Source organism: Diceros bicornis, chromosome 9 (assembly GCF_020826845.1).
Source record: "Diceros bicornis minor isolate mBicDic1 chromosome 9, mDicBic1.mat.cur, whole genome shotgun sequence".
NCBI classification, from domain to species: Eukaryota; Metazoa; Chordata; class Mammalia; order Perissodactyla; family Rhinocerotidae; genus Diceros; species Diceros bicornis.
In genome coordinates this window covers 33,081,700-33,100,057 of record NC_080748.1, presented here as the reverse complement: position 1 = coordinate 33,100,057, position 18,358 = coordinate 33,081,700, and the positions used below count along the sequence as shown (strand labels likewise).

The window sequence follows — 18,358 nt, the reverse complement described above, 5'->3', positions numbered from 1 at the left end:
ATGCCAATGAATGATCTGGGTATGCATCATCTCAGGAAGTCAGTTGGCAAAATTAACATTTAGAAGTAGGCACCACTGGTTATTTCACACATTATTAACTTATATTACAATTCAAATAAGCTTACAGCTGACAAAAAAAAAATCTCTTCTGTAAAGTGATCTCAAACATAATAGGTTTAATCAGAGATAAATTAAATTAGGCAGCCATGCATACCATAGCATACTAATTCTGAGTAGTTATTAAATACATTTTCTGTTATCAGTGGTGTGAACAATATTATACGCAAACAAATTCTTCAAGAGGGTAGCAAATAAAATTTATGTTTGGGATGCTCTGTGCCTGAAATTTTCCCATGTCTTCTCACAATGTTAAATAATCTTTTCTGCTAATAATGACACTAGGTTAAGTCCCCATAAATGAGTCAACTTTCACTCCCAGGCAAATAAGCAAAAAAAGAGCAGACAAAACTGCTAGTGTGGTTTTGGATTTTTCCAAAAGGAACTTTTCTACCTTTCTATGGCAATTTTTTTTTTTTTTTTTTGCGAGGAAGATCAGCCCTGAGCTAACACCCATTGCCAATCCTCCTCTTTTTGCTGAGGAAGACCGGCCCTGGGCTTAACATCCGTGCCCATCTTCCTCTACTTTATATGGGACACTGCCACAATATGGCTTGATGAGCAGTGTGTAGGTCCATGCCTGGAATCTGAACCTGGGAACCTGGGGCCACTGAAGCAGAGCATGTGAACTTAATCACTATGCCACCAGGCCGGCCTCCTCTATGGTAATTTTTAAAAGAAGGCAAAAGTGAGTCATAGCTGGAGCAAAATTGTTCAAAATATAAGGTAGTGAATATTCATTATGTTAAAAAATGATGCATCTCATTCTGTGTTTTGGGTAACCTGTGTTGTCTGAGAATATTCAAAGGAGGAAATTATTAAGGTGGAACGCTACTTTGTAAATAAGATCCTACTGTTCTTTCTTTCCTTACATGGTAGTAATCCAAGCCATCAACTAGCACTCAGATTCCGTAAGCTAGCAAACGGTGCTTCTGTGAAAGAAAATAAAAAGACACATCTAAGCCTTTATGTATAAGTATATACATACACGCACATTACCTTCCTTAATGTACTTTTGCCATATTATCTTGTTCTTATTTATAATCAATCTGGCACTTTAATTTCTGTATCCAGAAGCAATTCAAGTGGCTAGGTCTGACCTCCACCCCTACCCCTAAGTCTGAGAAACAAATTCGACATTCTTTCCACTTTGCACATTTAAAACTCAATGTAAGGTGACAAGAACATTAAGCTGCCCAGTGAGCAAAATGTGAAACTAATTACTATCTGTTCTTAGCCATGGGTACAATAACTGGCAAATTAAAGTGCCTGAGAATAGCTGGGCCACCTGCATCAAAAAGCATCACCTTGGAATGGATAATGAAGACGAATGTACACAGCTAGCTTTACTGACAACTCCTTCAAACACCGGCCTACAGAAAAGGCAACATTACAGTACCTATTTAATTCACTGTAAATGACACACCATGTAGAATTTTTGTTATTTAAAGGAATAAAACCCCACCACCCTCAGTATTTTGTATATACATACTGGTTGAATTAAAACTATTACCTTCTCCTGAAAATCCAACACTTTTCTTTTTAAGCTGGCAAACTGGGATCAATTTGCTCATTAAAATGTTGAACTTGTAGCTTTATAACAACTAGATTCAAATAAATATAAATGCTACAAAAAAGGAAATAATTTAGTTTCAATAAACTTGCTACTATTCATCCATCCATCCATCTATCCATTTATTTGACATTTACTAAATACCTACTATGTGCTAGGCACTCTGCTTGACATTTGGCATAGAAAGATGAATGACATCTCTTTATGGAGCTTGTCAACTAATGCAGGAAAGATGCATGCACAGACAGATGCAGATAGACAACTAGGAGGGACTACGTGTTATTGTAGAAATACTTTCAGAGCATATTCCTCCCCCTTAGAGACTTCAGAGAGCTGAATTCTAGGACCATATAAAGATAGCATAAAATGAAGAGTTTTTGAGGCTGAACAAAGAACAGCACATTCAAAAGCAACAAGAAGTTCATGGTCAGCTTGAAGAAAAGAAGTTCCTTCAGAATATACGAAGGAAATAAACACAAGCAGCAAGAAGTCAACAGGTGATGAAGATGAAAGCTAGGTAAGGGTGAGAATATGAAAGGCCTCAGAAGACACGTCAAGGAGTTTGGATTTAATTCTATAGGACAGCAGTTTACAAAACACATGCCAGAGAAGCCTGGGGTCCTAGGTAGGGAGGGAGGCAGAGTGAAAGGAATGAGAGAGAAGCTGGGCAGTCAGGACTCTGGGCCCTGCCACTCAACTTCAACCGCAAGGGCTTTGCTAGTATCTGTTTTATATAGGGCCTTCTTAATTTTTTAAATAACTTTGTACTTTGGAATAATTTTAGGTTAACAGAAAAGTTGCAAAGATAATACAGAGAGTTCCCATAAACCCCTCACCCAGTTTCCCCTAATACTAACCTCCTACATTACCATGGCACATCAGTCACAACAAAGAAACCAACATTGGTACATTGCTATCAACCAAACTCCAGACTTGATGCGTATTTCTCTAGTTTTTCCACTAACGTACTTGCTCTGTTCCAGAACCCAATCCAAGACACCACTTTGCATTTACTCATCATGTCTCTTTAGTCTCTTTTGGTGTGGGACAGTTTCTCAGTTTTTCCTTGTTACTCAGGACATTGACAGTCTTGAGGAATATTAGCCAGGTGTTTTATGGAATGTCCCTCACTTTGGTTTTGTCTGATGTTTTTCTCATGACTAGACGAGGGTTATGGGTTTGGGGAAGACCACCACAGAGGTAAGGTCACATCAGGGGGCATATAGTATCAACAAGACTTATCACTTCTGATGCTAACCTTGATCACTTGGTTAAGGTAGTGTTGACCAGATTTCTCCACAGAAAAGAGAAGAAGAAAAATTACTATTTTTCCTCTTTACATAATCTTTTATTCGGAAGTTAGTCACTAAGTCTAGCCCATCTTGAAGGATGAGGGTAAGCTCCACTTTCTGGAGTGGAATACATCTACCTATGTTATTTGGAATTCTTCTATAAGGAAGATTTGTCCCTTCCACCTCATTTATTTGTTCAATCATTTATTTATATAAGGATGAACTTATGTATATTTATTATATACTTTGGGTTGTAATCCAATACCATGTTATCTATTTTGTTGCTCAAATTGTTCCAGCTTTGGCCATTGGGACCTTTTTTAGGTTGGCTCTTATACCCTTTGACACGCCCCTATCCTTTTTTTATTGAACACTTTATTGTTTTAGGCCATACCACATGCTCCAGGCTTATATTGTATTTTTACTGCCCCAGCCCTAGAACCAGCCATTTCTCCAAGGATCTCTAGTTCCTTTCATTGAAGGATGATATTTAGAAACTAAGATCTGGGTACCGATGTGCTAGTTGCTACTGGGGTATCACTGCCCCCAAGCCCTCTCAGTAGAAGGAGCTAGGAAATATACAGGTATATATGCATAACTATAATTGTTTCAGTATCTGTCCATCTGTATAGATACTAAGCTAGACATGATTTCATACTGACATGTCCAACTCTAATCCAGTATTAAAGGGTTCCTTCTAGCCTTCCCTCCTTGTGTATCTGCAAATGCTCTGACAGGGAGAAACCTGGCTCTTACCATCTGTTTGCTTATTTGTTCAACTCCAGTATTCGAAGCTTCTTTTGAAAACAGATTTCTATTACTTTAAAATAAGAGAAAAAAGCTTGAAAATAAGCACTGTAAGAGAAGACCATTAAAGTATGTACCGTAGAAAAGTGACATAATTATATTTATATTTGTAAAAACATTTTTCTGAGACTGAGTGAGAAATGAATTGAAAGAGGCTGAGACTTGAGGTAAGGATAAGTGTTAGAAAGGATGCTGTGATACTCCACACAGGATATTAAGGACCTGAAATAAAACAGCAGCTATGGAAATACAGAAGAAGGCACCAATTTGAGAGATATTCTAGAAGGTTAATGCATAGAACTTAAGTGATTAGATATGGAAAGTGAGAGAGAGAAGCTGGAGATCAATGTAGATTAAATAACGGAGTGAACAGTGTTCTTTTATCTGAGTTAGAAAATACACTGGGAAGAAAAAATTTGCGAAGAAAATAATTGAGTCTATGGCATTTTAAATGGAATATCCACGTGGACATGCTTCAAAACCTTCTGAAATGTGGTTCTGGATTTTAAGAGACTTGTCTAATCTGTAAAAGTGAATTTCAGGCTCTTAAGCCCAAAAAGGAAGATGGAAAACTGTGGGACTGTATGAAAAGGCCAGGAAGGTGTGCAGAATAAGAAATAGAAGATAAGGGACAACAGCCTCCTATACAACTTAATATTGAGAGATACATGCTGAATTCTAATAGAAAACATATAAAATGAAAAGGAATTTTGAATTAGCATATAGTGCTATATAAATATAATAAAGTACTATTTCTTATCCATTATCATCACTATAATTGTTCTGTTTTCACCAAATCATTTCATGTTTCTTCTGGACACACAGAAGACCATAATTCCCACTATCCCTTGCATTTAGGTGTAAACACATTAGTAGTTCTAGCCAAAAGAATATGGATTGCCACATGTAGCCCTAGACCTTAAAATCTCCTGTGGGATCTTGTGTTTACCATGTTTCTTGATTGCATCATTTTCTCTTGTGCTTGACTTAATCTAATGTTGTTTTTCTCATCATGACCCCTAAGCATACAAAATCCACTGCTAATGTTGCCAGTAAGAGACCATACCGTGTGACTGACCTGGAAATGAAATTAAGAGTGATTAAGGACTATGAAGGTGGAACATCAGTGATGGTTATTGCTTGCCAATCAGGCACGTCCCATTCCACCATAGCTACAATCTTGAAGATTGAAGTGATGGAAGCTGTTAAAGGATCTGCTTCATTGAAGGCAATGAGACTAACAAAAATTTGAGAAGGGCCTATATAAGACATGGAGAAATGTCTAATGACCTGAATTGAAGACCAGACACAGAAGCATATCCCTCTCAGCACCATGATGATCACGACAAAGTTCGTTTGTGACACTGAAAGAAAAGGCTGGACCCAACCATGATGCTGAATTTACTGCTAGCTCTGGGTGGTTTAAATGATTCAAGAATCCTTATTCATTACATAATGTGAAAGTGAGTGGTGAGTCTGTGAGTGCTGAGGTGAAGGCAGCTATAGAATTTTTAGAAACTCTAGATAAGCTGATTGTGCAGGAAAATTACTTGCCAGAGCAAACATTCAATATGAATGAGACCTCGCTATTCTAGAGACGGATGCCTGAAAAGACTTTCATCCATAAGGAGGCCAAGTCAGTGCCAGGTTCAAGGCTTTTAGGACAGGATAACAGTCTTGCTTGGAGCCAAAGTCACAGGGTACAAATTGAAATCCTTTGTGATCTGGCACAGTGAGAACCCCAGGGCCTTTAGGTATATCAATAAGCACACACTGCCAGTGTATTACACGAGCAATAAGAAGTCATGGATGACCCAGCAACTCTTCCAAGATGCCCGCCTGAATTGCTATGCCAGTGAAATGGAGAAGTACTGTTTGGAGAATAACATACCATTCAAGATTTTGCTTATTGTTGATAACGTTCTTGGACATCCTCCTTTTATTGATGATCTTCATGCCATTATCAAAGCAGTGTTTCTCTCTCCAAGCACCACCTCTTTGATCCAGCCAATGGATTAAGGAGTTATAGCAGCTTTTGAGGCCTACTACCTGAGGAGGACCTTTGCCAAGGCTATTGCTGCAACTGAGGAAGACACTAAGAAGACACTGATGCAATTCTGGAAGGATTACAACATCCATGACTGCATCAAGAACCTTGATTGGGCTTGAGGTGATGTCACTAAGGAGTGTATGAATGGCATCTGGAAGAAGACACTCAAGAAGTTTGTCCATCACTTCAAAGCATTTCCCAAGGATGAAGACGTTGCAAAAATCAACAAAGCTATGGTTGAGAATGACAAAGGACTTTAACCTGGGTGTGGATGAGGATGGCATGGAGGAGCTCCTAGAGATGGTTCCTGAGGAACTGACTAATGAGGACTTACTGGAACTGGAACAGGAAAGCACAGCTGAAAAAGGGGCAAGAGAAAAGGAAACTGCTGGAGAAGAAAAGGAAGAGCCCTCAAGAAAATTCACAGTGAAGAACTTAGCATAAACTTTTGCAGACCTCAACCTCCTTAAGATGTTTGAAAACATAGACCCCAACACCAAAAGGTTTCCATTAATAGAGAGGAATGTTCATGCTGCATTATCTGCTTATAAGAAAATTGACCATGAAAAAAAGAAACAAACCAAGAAAACACCATGGACATACTTCTGAAAAGAATGACACCTCCTCAAAAAGAGCCGCAGGCAGATCCATCAGGAGGTACTCCAGAAGAAGGCATCGTTATCATAGAACATGACAGCTCCATGTGCATTATTGCTCCTGAAGACCTTCCAGTGGGATAAGATGTGGAGGCGGAAGACAGTGATATTGATGGTCCTGACCCTGTGTAGGCCTAGGCTAATGTGTGTGTATCTTAGTTTTTAAGAAAAAAAGTTTAAAAAGTAAAATAAATTTTTTTTTTTAAATAGAAAAAAGCATTTAGAACAAGGATACAAAGAAAGAAAATATTTTTGTACAGCTGTTCAATGTGTTTGTTTTCAGTTAAGTGTTATTACAAAAGTCAAAAAGTTAAAAAAAATTTAAAAGTTTATAAAGTAAAAAAGTTACAGCAAGCTAAAATTAATTTGCTATTGAAGAAAAATATTTTTTATAAATTTAGTGTAGCCTAAGTGTGCAGTGTTTATAAAGTCCACAGTAGTGTACAGCAATGTTCTAGGCCTCCACATTCACTCACCACTCACTCACTGACTCACCCAGAGCAACTTCCAGTCCTGCAAGCTCCATTCGTGGTAAACGCCCTATACAGGTGTACCATTTTTTATCTTTTAGACCATATTGTTACTGTACTCCTTCTATGTTTAGATATGTGTAGATACACAAATACTTACCATTGTGTTACAATTGCCTACAGTATTCAGTATAGTAACATGCTATACAGGTTTGTAGCCTAAGAGCAATAGGCTATATCATATAGCCTAGGTGTGTAGTAGGCTAAACCATCTAGGTTTGTGTAACTACACTCCATGATGTTCATACAACTTCAAAATTGCCTAACAACGCATTTCTCAGAACACATCCCTGTTGTTAAGCAATGTATAACTATATAGGAGGCTTGAGCCATTACAATAAAATAAGAAAAAGAAATAAAGCATAAAAGTTGGAGAGAAACAAAACTGTCTTTATGTGTATATTTTATATTAAAAAATCCTATGAAATTTACCAAACGATGATTAGAACTAGAGTTCTATGATTAGAACTAGAATTGAATGATTAGAACTAGAATTATAGAGATAATTCACATACCATATATTTTACCCTTTTAAAGTATACAGTTCAATGGTTTTTTGTATATTCATAATCACCCAAAAAGAAAGCCTGTACCCATTAGTAATCACTCCCTATTCCCCTCAGTCCCTGACAACCACTAATCTACTTCCTGTCTCCATAAAGTTGCCTATTCTGGACATTTTATATAAATGGGATTACACAATATGTGGACTTTTGTGTCTGGCTTCTTTCCCTTAGCATAATGTTTATAAGGCTTCTCACATTATAGCATGTATCTGTATTTCATTCCCTTTTGTGATGAAATAATATTCCACTGTGTTCATTGCATTGTATATACCACATTTTGTTTATCCATTCATCAGTTGGTTGATATTTGGGTTTTCTACACTTTTGACCATTAGGAATAATATTACTATGAACATTTGTATATAAGTTTTTGTGTGAACATATCTTTTCAATTCTCTTGGGTCTATACCTAAGAGTAGAATTGCAGGGTCAACTGGTAACTTTAAGATTAACCTTTTGAGGAAATGCCACACTGTTTTCCAGAGTGGCTGCAGCATTTTACATCCCTACCAAAATGTATGAGGGTTCCAAATTCTCTGCCTCTTTGCCAACACTTACTATTGTCTGTCTTTTTTATTAGAGTAATCCAAGTGAGTGTGAATTGGTATCTCGTATTTTTCATTTGCATTTTCCTAATGACTAATGATGTTGAGCATCTTTTCACGTGCTTATTGGCCATTTGTATATCTTCTTTGGAGAAACATCTTATTCATATCTTTTTCCCATTTTTTAATTGGGTTGTCTTTTTACTGTTGAGTTCTAAGAGCCCTTTGTATACTCTAGATACTAGACCTTTACCATATATAAAATTTGCAAATATTTTCTCTCATCTTGTACATTTTCTTTTCACTTACTTGATAGTGTCCTTTGAGGCACAAAAGTTTTAATTTTGATGAAGTTTAATTTATCTATTTTTTCCCTTTGTTTTTCGTGCTTTTGGCATTATATCTAAAAACTATTGCCTAATCCAAGGTCATGAAGATTTATTTATTTATTTATTTAATTATTTATTGTGAGGAAGATCAGCCCTGAGCTAACATCCATGCTAATCCTCCCTTTTTTGCTGAGGAAAACCGGCTCTGAGCTAACATCTATTGCCAATCCTCCTCCTTTTTTTTCCCCAAAGCCCCAGTAGATAGTTGTATGTCATAGCTGCACATCCTTCTAGTTGCTGTATGTGGGACACGGCCTCAGCATGGCTGGAGAAGCGGTGCGTCAGTGCGCGCCCAGGATCCGAACCTGGGCCGCCAGTAGCGGAGCGCACACACTTATCCGCTAAGCCACGGGGCTGGCCTGGTCATGAAGATTTATACTTAGGTTTCCTCATAAAAGTTTTGTAGTTTTAGCTCTTGAATTTAAGTCGTTGATCCATTTTGAGTTAATTTTTGTATATGGTATAAGGCTCCAAATTCATTGTTTTGCATGTAGAAATCTAGTCATCTCAGCTGTATTGTTGAAAAGACTATTCTTGCCCCCATTGAATTATCTTGGCACCATTCCTACATATCAAGTGACCATAGATGTATGGGTTTATTTCTGGACTTGCGAGCCTATCCCACTAAATCTATCTGTCTATCTATCTGTCTATCCTTATGCCAGTATCACACAGTCTTGATTACTGTAGTTTTGTAGTAAGCTTTGAAATCTGGAGTGAGTCCCGCAACATTGTTCTTTTGCAAGATTGTTTTGGCTACTCTGGGTCCCTTGTATTCTATATGAAGTTTAGGATCATCTTGTAAATTTCTTTTTAAAATCCAGCTGAGATTTTTATAGGGATTGCACTGAATCTGTAGATAAATTAACAACATTAAGTCTTCCATGAACATATGGTGTCTCTCCATTTATTTAGGTCATATTTAATTTCTTTCAACAACGCTTTGTAGTTTTCAGTGTACGTGTCTTGCATTTCTTTGTTAAATTTATTCCTAAGTACTTTATTAATTTTGATACTATTTTACATGGAATTGTTTTAATTTCATTTTTAGATTGCTCACTGCTGACATATAGAAATATAACTGGTTTAGTACACATACTGATCTATCCTGCAACCTTGCTGAACTCCTTTATTAGCTCTAATAGTTTTTTGGTGAATTCATTAGGATTTTCTATATATAACACTGTGTCATCTGTAAATAGAGTTTTTTTTATTCCTCCCTTTCCAATTCAGATGCCCTTTATCTCTTTTTCTTGTCTAACTGCTTTGGCTAGAACCACCAGTATATTATTAAATAGAAGTGGCAAGAGCAGACATCTTCGCCTTGTTCCTGATCTTAGGTAGGAAACTTTCAGTCTTTCACCACCAAGTATAATATTAGCTGTGGATTCTTCATAGGTATCCTTTATCAGGTTGTGAAAGTTTCTTTATATTTGTAGTTTGTTGAGTGTTTTTAATATGAAAAGTATTTTGTCAAATGTTCTTTCCACGTCTGTTGAGATGATCATATGGTTTTTGTCTTTTATTCTATTAATATGGTGTCTTACACTGGTTAATTTTCAAGTGTTGTACTAATCTTGCATTCCTTAGATAAATCTTACTTGGTCATGGGGTATAATCATCTTTACGTGTTGCAGTATTCGATTTGATAGTAGTTTGTTGAAGATTTTTGCATCTATATTCATAAAGAATATTGGTCTGTAGTTTTCTTATGATGTATTTGATTTTGGTATCAGGAAAATACTACAATTATAGTTTCACATATTAGCAGGAAACAATTGGAAAATAAAAAATTTAAATTCCGTCTAAAATATTAGAAATACATAAAGTTCTTAGCAACAAATGAAATGCTGCACACAAGAATTTTACAATAAAAACTATAAAATATTGCTGAGAGATATTAAAGAAGACCTATATAAATGGAAAGAGAGTGATGTTTATGGATTGAAAGACTCAATATTGATAAGATGTCAATTCTTTCCAAATTGAGCCCTAGATTCAACATATTCCCAATCATAATCCCACCAAGCTGATCATTTTTAGAAACTAGCAAGCTAACTGTAAAATCTATATAAAATTTGTAAAAGAAGAACAAAGATGGAGGGCTTTCATCGTCTGACTTAAAGACGTACTATAAAGCTACAGTAATCGATAGTGTGGAACCAGCATAAAGAACACCAAAATCATCTCCCAATTGTTAGGTTGTCTTTTCGTTTTGTTGATGGTTTCCTTTGCTGTGCTTTTTAGTTTGATGTAGTCCCATTTGTTTATTTTTTCTATTGTTTCTCTTGCCCAGTCAGACATGGGGCTTGAAAATACGTTGCTAAGACTAATGTCAAAGAGCATACTGCCTATGTTTTCTTCTAGAAGTTTCATAGTTTCAGGTCTTATATTCAAGTCTTTAATCCATTTGGAGTTAATTTTTGTGTATGGTGTAAGGTAAGGGTCTACTTTCATTTTTTTGCATGTGGCTATCCAGTTTTCCCAGCCATTCGTGACAACATGGATGGACATTGAGGGTATTATGCAAAGTGAAATACGTGAGAGGGAGAAGGTCAAATACTGTATGATTTCCTTCATTAAGTAGTAGATAATAACAACAATAAACAAACACATAGAGACAGAGATTGGATTGGTGGTTACCAGAGGGGAAGCGGAGAGGGAGGAGGGCGAAAGGGATAATTCGGCACGTGTGTGTGGTGATGGGCTGTAATTAGTATTTGGGTAGAGAACATGATGTAATCCATGCAGAAATAGAAGTATAATGATGTACACCTGAAATTTATACAACGTTATAAACCAATGTTACTGCAATAAACAAAAAATTAAAAAATAATAATAATAAAATAAAATAAAAAAAAAGAACACCAAAATCAACGGATCAGAACAGAGAACTCAGAAATAGGTGCACACTTACATGGTCATTTGATATTTGAGAATAGCACTAAGGTATTCCAACAGAAAAAGAACAATCTTTTTAACAAATAGTTCTGGAAGAATTAAATATCCTATATAGAAAATAATAAACTCTACCCTGAACTCACATAACACACAAAAATTCATTCAATATGGCTAATAAATCTAACATAAAAGCTAAACCTCTAAAGCTTTTCAAAGAAACCAAAGAATACTTTTTTTTTGACTTGGGGATAAAGTTATCTTAGGATACAAAAACTAACAAAGGTGAAAGAAAAAAACCCAATAAACTCCAAAAATGAAAACTTCCACTCATCAAAAGACATCATTAAGAGAATGAATAGGCAAGCCATAGATTGTAATTGGAAGGAAATAGTTGCAAAGCATATATCTGATAAAATACTGGAGACATATATATATCTTACACCTCAATAATAAAAATACAAACAACCCAATATAAAGATGGGCAAATGATTTAATGGACACTTTAAAAAGGAAGCTATATGAATGGCCAGTAAGCATATGAAGAAGATTTCAACATATCAGTCATCAAGGAAAATGCATATTAGATCACAATGAAATATCACTACAAACCCACCAGAATAGCTAAAAGTAAAAAGACTGACAACACCAAATGTTGTTGAGGATGTGGAACAACTAAAACTATCATATATTGTTGGTGGGGATTTAAAATGGTGCAACTACTTTGGACAAAGATCTGGCAATTTCCTACCTATAACTAAAATTCCATTCTTAGATACTGAATAGACATGAAAGTCTACATTCACAAAAGAGTGGTTCAAGAATGTTCATAGCAACTTCATTCATAACAATCAGAACCTGTGAAAAGCCCAAGCGTCCATCAATAGAAGAGTGAATAAACTATGGTACATTCATACAACAGAATATCACTCAGCAAGAAACAGAAATGAACTACTGATGAACTAAAAAACAGATTAATCTCAAAAACTTTACACTATGTGCAAGAAACCTGACACAAAAGAATATGTAGTGTATGATTCTATTTATATGAAGTCCTAGAACTAGGGTTGATTTACTCAGTTGGGGGGATTTGCTAGGAAAGGGTATGAGGGATCTTTCTGGGTGATACAGATTTGAGTGGCATAGGTGTATACATTTGTCAGAACTCACGGAAATGTATACTTAAGATATGTGTATTTTATGTAAATACATACATAAATTTTACCGAAAAACTTTTACTTAAAAAAAGAATCAAAAAAATGATAAACTTTGAATTCTAATAATGATACATATGCCAAAGTATTTAGGGGGAATTGTAGTGATGTCTACAACTTACTTTGAAATGTGTCCAAAAATAAGATGGATTCACAGATGTATGAGGGATGGAATGACGCATAGTGGTGGGTATTTGAGTATTCACTGTATATTTCTCCAACTGCTTTGTATGATTAAACATTTTCATAATAAAATGTTGCAAAAGAGAAAATCCTTAAAAACTGAGTCTTGAACAATAAATAATAAATAAAAGGAAAAAGTTAAAAGAAAAAAAGAAGAAAGCAATTCCAGCTACCTAAGTTATTGACTGTGTGAACTTGGCAAGTTTTTAAATAAATAGTATACATCTAAATTTTCTTATTTATAATATGTAAATGAAAAACAATACCTACTATACAGGATTGTTAAGGGACTATACTTGCTAAAATATGTAAAGAACGGTTCCTGGTATAAATAAGCACTGAGTCAGTGTTTTAGCTACTATTTTCAGTGAGCGTGGAGTGCCTGTGGCCGTGTACCCACAAAAATGAAATGTCTCAGAAACAGAAGAGGACAATGTTTGCACCTTTTTTTAAAACAGTTATGTTTGTTGCATAGATGTTGCATAGATAAAAATCAGTTACACTGTGATTTTTTTTTCTATATGTGAATGTCATTTATTAGGACCTCTAAGTGAACGAGCTAGCAGAAAGGAAATATTATATTTTAAAAACCCACAAAGCATATTTTTAGAAATGGTATTTCCTTGATTTTCATTCCAGGAAAAAGCTAACACATGGCATGGAGCACGCTGGGCCCAGAGAAGAAGGCCTGCCAGGTGCCACAGCAATAAATAGAGTGGGCCTTAGAGAGGAAAGCAAAATAAGAACATGTAGCCTTATGTCTCCGATACCCTTTCCATCTGGTATTTAACCCACTGAAGTAAAGGGAGTTCTGGAAATTCACCTTTGTAGGCCACTTTTAATTAATTTTCTTATTTATTTGCTTAGCAAACATTTAAACCACAGCCTACCATGGGCAAAGTTCTATGCGTGCCCTCCAGGACCCAAGCAAAATGAAGCTGGGTAAGGTAATTTAAGAAAAAAAAAGTTCTAAGTGCTGTATAATGAGAGGTTAATACGATTTACATTCTGCTACCTCCTTTCTCAATATTCATTTTAAAAACACAATTTTAGCATTTTCCATCAATAGATTAAGCAAAGGCATATTTTCACAAATGACAGGAATTCTCAGAGGAGAAAAGGTAGCAGGATCTGTTATGTGGGTTATGTCTCACTTTCTGAGAAGTGCATAAGTAAAAATATGATTTTATTTATTTATTTATTTATTTATTTTTTTGTGAGGAAGATCGGCCTTGAGCTAACATCTGCCAATCCTCCTCTTTCTGCTGAGGAAGACTGGCCCTGGGCTAACACCCATGCCCATCTTCCTCCACTTTATACCAGATGCCACCACAGCATGGCTTGACAAGCAGTGCATCAGTGCGCGCCTGGGATCTGAACCGGTGAACCCCTGGCCGCCGCAGGGGAGGGCGCGCATTTAACTGTTTGCACCACCAGGCCGGGCGCAAAATACGATTTTATAAATTACATTTTCTATAGTGCTTATAAGTATTATCATTTTTGTAAATAGATATTTTAAATGCAAGTGGAATTTCTTAACGTGATATCTTTTACCTTCAATTTAGTGATGTTTCTGATAAGAAAACGGAGCTCTAGAATGTTGAAAATCGTTTCATCCTATTGTGACTGTTGCTCTTTGGGTTGTCAAATACATATATTTGTGATAATTCTAAGAAACTGTGATTAATGGATTTGTATTCAGAATTTTGAAACAACAACAAAAAATCTTTTAAATTAAAGGAAAAGTACATTCCATTCCCTTAACTCATCTTTATTTTGGGATTATATGTTCTCTGCTAAAATTTAGGACGGAATTTCTTTTTTTTTTTTTTTTAAACAGTTATTTTTATTCCCCCCCCCCCCCAAAGCCCCAGTAGATAGTTGTATGTCATAGCTGCACATCCTTCTAGTTGCTGTATGTGGGACGCAGCCTCAGCATGGCCGGAGAAGTGGTGCGTCAGTGTGCGCCGGGGATCCGAACCCGGGCCACCAGCAGCGGAGCGCTCGCACTTAACCGCTAAACCACGGGGCCGGCCCAAGGATGGAATTTCTAACAGTGATGGCACTGTTCAGTAAATAGCAGTCCTTTGTGTATGTGAAAAATGTCAAATGAATGGAAACCGTTTCACACATTTTATCTGGAAAACTTTCGCCTATAGTACTTATTCAAATGTTGTCCATATTTTCAGGAGAGAATTTAGAAAAATGTCTTTCTCATAAAACTATGTCGTTCCCTTGTGTCTCTTTACAAAGGAACTCCCTCTCCTGCTTCCAGCACACACACACACAAACCCTGTGCTATCAGTAGAAGCTAAAGATAAAATTAAAGAAACACTGGCTGCATGCCAAATCCTGGGATAAAAGGGAAGAGAAAGCTGGTGGGCAATCACCTCTCCTCGCCCTTATCTCTTCCTCCCACTTATCTTTCCTGGGCGAGGAGGCCTGGGACGTCCGCACTCTACGACCTCTTTCTTGAGGAGAGACACAAGCTGTGAGTCCAGTGCCCTGCACTTTAATGTCTTACTATTCTTTCCCTTGAGGGAAGGCTTACTGTTAAGAGAAAATAAAATGTTATGTGTAAATGAAAATCCTCATTCATTTGGAAATCATTTTTCTGGGTTTCACCACCAATACACTTGTAATCTTAAAACATCCACTCAATTTAAATAGTAATGAATTTGTCAAAGAAGTATATTAGGAGACCTACATTCAAATAAAGTTTACTACTGACTTTAGGTGAATCCACTGTTTCCTAAGTTAATACAAGTTGCTTAGATGGTAAAAGGCCAAACTTTTGTAATTCCTTCCGGTGTGGATCATCTTAGAGTAAAATTATGAGGGGAACATTAGGCATTCATGAAGCAGGATAGAGCCAATTTTTGTTGTTGGTGGTGGTGATGTTGAGCTTTTATTAGCCACAAGCTTATACTACCATATTTACTTGAGAGGGTATAACTGTCCTTGAAAGTAAACATCACATAATTCCAACAAGTGTGCTCTCTCTAGTTACCCAAATTAAGGAGGCTTCCCTATATTGATTTTCTCTCTTTTATAAGCATCCTTGAGATTCTTTGTCCTTAATTATTTATGTCTATGTCTCAGGTATTAAGAGCACACTTGAAATTTATGATCTTTCTAAGTTCCTAATACTTATTAACTTTGTTTACTGCCTAGACCTGTTAACCTAATTTTGTACCACTTTTGGGAATAATGCATTGCTTATCTGTAATTTTGCATAGCTGTTTCTCTATTAAAGAATCCAAATTCAGGTTTTAATTTACTCAGAATAAATTTGCTGATCCTCTAATCTGAATTAAAAACAACACTTATTTTTTCACTCTTCTCCATTCCATTTCAAATTTTAACATATACTTTCTCAAATTATATTTGAAAAACTTACAATCCAACATCATCACCAATCTTCTTTCTGCCAAGCTATCAGTGGGCTAATTATTTCTTTTTGTTGTAGTTGAAATTCTATGGACCCCGATATACCGGAAAAGAAAATGTAGGAGGAGGACAGTAAGCCTATTACTGGACACAATTCTTCATTTTCCTCTGCAGCTTGATCCTCTTGGCTGGTGTCAGAACCCAGCTGCTCCACTCCAGCTCCCGAGAGAATGGGTCTGGCAGAGCAGGGGAGAGGAAGGCAAAGAAGGCTGCAGATCTGGTGATAATTGCACGCAACAACTTGGAGGCAGATAGAGGGGTAGAGCAGCTCTTTGATTTTCTAAAATTAAAATCTGCCAGAAATAAAGAGTGTACAGTTTGATAGAATTCCACCACACTTATTAACAGATATGCCAAATGAGAACTCAAGGCCATCCGCAGATCTACCATTGTGATGGATACTGATAAAATCATAGGTTAACTGTTAGAAAATAGCACTGATAATCGCCTAATGGGAATATTAATACTACCAGCACAACTTCTACTTAAAAACATACATGAGCTAAGATTGAAAAGCACGTCTCTTCTGATTCCAGACATACAGGAAAGCCTATTTGTATGGGACCACCCAGTGGAGGGGCTATAGGTAATATGTGCAAGAATTTCTGACAGAAATCTTATTTTCTGAGGACTTACACTCAGTTACAAAAGTCTGCTGAAAACTAAACTTGGCACAAATCTTCGCTTAGAACTCCATTCAAACACAATACAAATAAAGATCAAGGGGGGAAAAAACCGTACAAACTCGACTTTTAGAAAAGATGAGAACATTGCTTGCAAGGGAGACCAAAGGAAATTCTCAATACTTATTAATCTTTCCATATAGAAAATTATATTTGGCAAGTGGTAAGACCATTTACGGTCTAATAATTTCCAGTATCTTGAAAGGAATACATAATTAAAAAGAGCGAAAATTGGACCCAGGAAAGGCTCTGTCAGTTCTAAAAATAATTGCTTTTACTTGTGAATTTTTCAAAGTTGCATTTTTTTAGTGGTGTCAACTGGCTCAGCCCACAATCATATACAAAAATATAACTGACCAAAAAAAGCTTTCATCTCTTAGAATAACAAAACCGAACATGATTTAAGAATAGTCTAAAGTCACAGCTCTTAAAATTTTAAGAGAGTGAACACCTTTTTTAGAGCCCTAAATAATCTGGGAACCTTAAACAGAGACTTTCATGTTAATAACTCTTGGGAATTGATGCTCTCAGTTAACTCTGATCTTTCATTTGTTTTTAGACCTCAGTTTTCAATCACAGGAGGTCTAAATGTTGAAGTTAGCGTTCTAGTAGATGAAAGATGGGAACACTAAAATACCTCCAAGTCAAATGACCATGTAACGTCTACAAATATTTATTACTGTAACCTCTACAAATATTTATTACTTGGTTTATTCATTCAATCATTCAACAAAGATTTATTTAGTACATGCTATGCAAAACACTCACAAAACAACCCAAAAATCTACTAAAAAGTACAAACATACATTCATTTAAGGATTTTTGATAGCTTCTATTTTTTTTAAAGCACCAGACACTAAACAAACATTTAACTTGAGATAGATCTTGAAATCCTTAACACTGTACCTAACTTTTAAAAACTCATGTACATTTTTCTAACGTTATTATGAAACCAAGAGATAAAAGGAAATTTTTGCTTGGTCTAACGGAAGAGAAAAGGCCTCCAAAACTAGCTGACCTCTGAGATGACGGAGTGTAAAAAACTGTGCAAATGTACTGTAAAAAGTATCTCTCATGGTCACCAATTGAACCTCAGAGGCTAAGGATTGGAAGTAATCCCTTCTTTTTTCTTCCACTCTCTCTTGTTTGTCTTTGCTCCATTTCTTTTGTCTTTTCTCACTGTTTAGAAATTATAAACAATTATACTTCACTGAGATGGAACTGGTAAAGCCACCTTAGAAACTGCTCACAGGAAGAATCAGTAGAAAAGGGCGGAGGTACATCTAACAGTAACAACAAAACAAAATAGAACACTTTGCTGACAAAAAGGAAATGAAAGGTTTTGTAGTATAATTTAAAGAACAAATATTTCCCAGTTGCATATTCTATGGCAGGCAGGATACAG

General features: G+C 36.1%; 1 protein-coding gene across 1 annotated transcript in view; it reads right to left on the bottom strand.

Annotated features, from left to right (window-relative positions):
- Nucleotides 1–15,321, bottom strand: part of ENOX1 (ecto-NOX disulfide-thiol exchanger 1) — a 259,199-nt gene extending 243,878 nt beyond the window's left edge. Inside the window, exon 1 of the mRNA XM_058548228.1 lies at nt 15,211–15,321. The gene's annotated coding sequence lies outside the window, so the exon portion shown is untranslated. The remainder of the gene's footprint in view (nt 1–15,210) is intronic.
- Nucleotides 15,322–18,358: the final 3,037 nt, after the last annotated feature.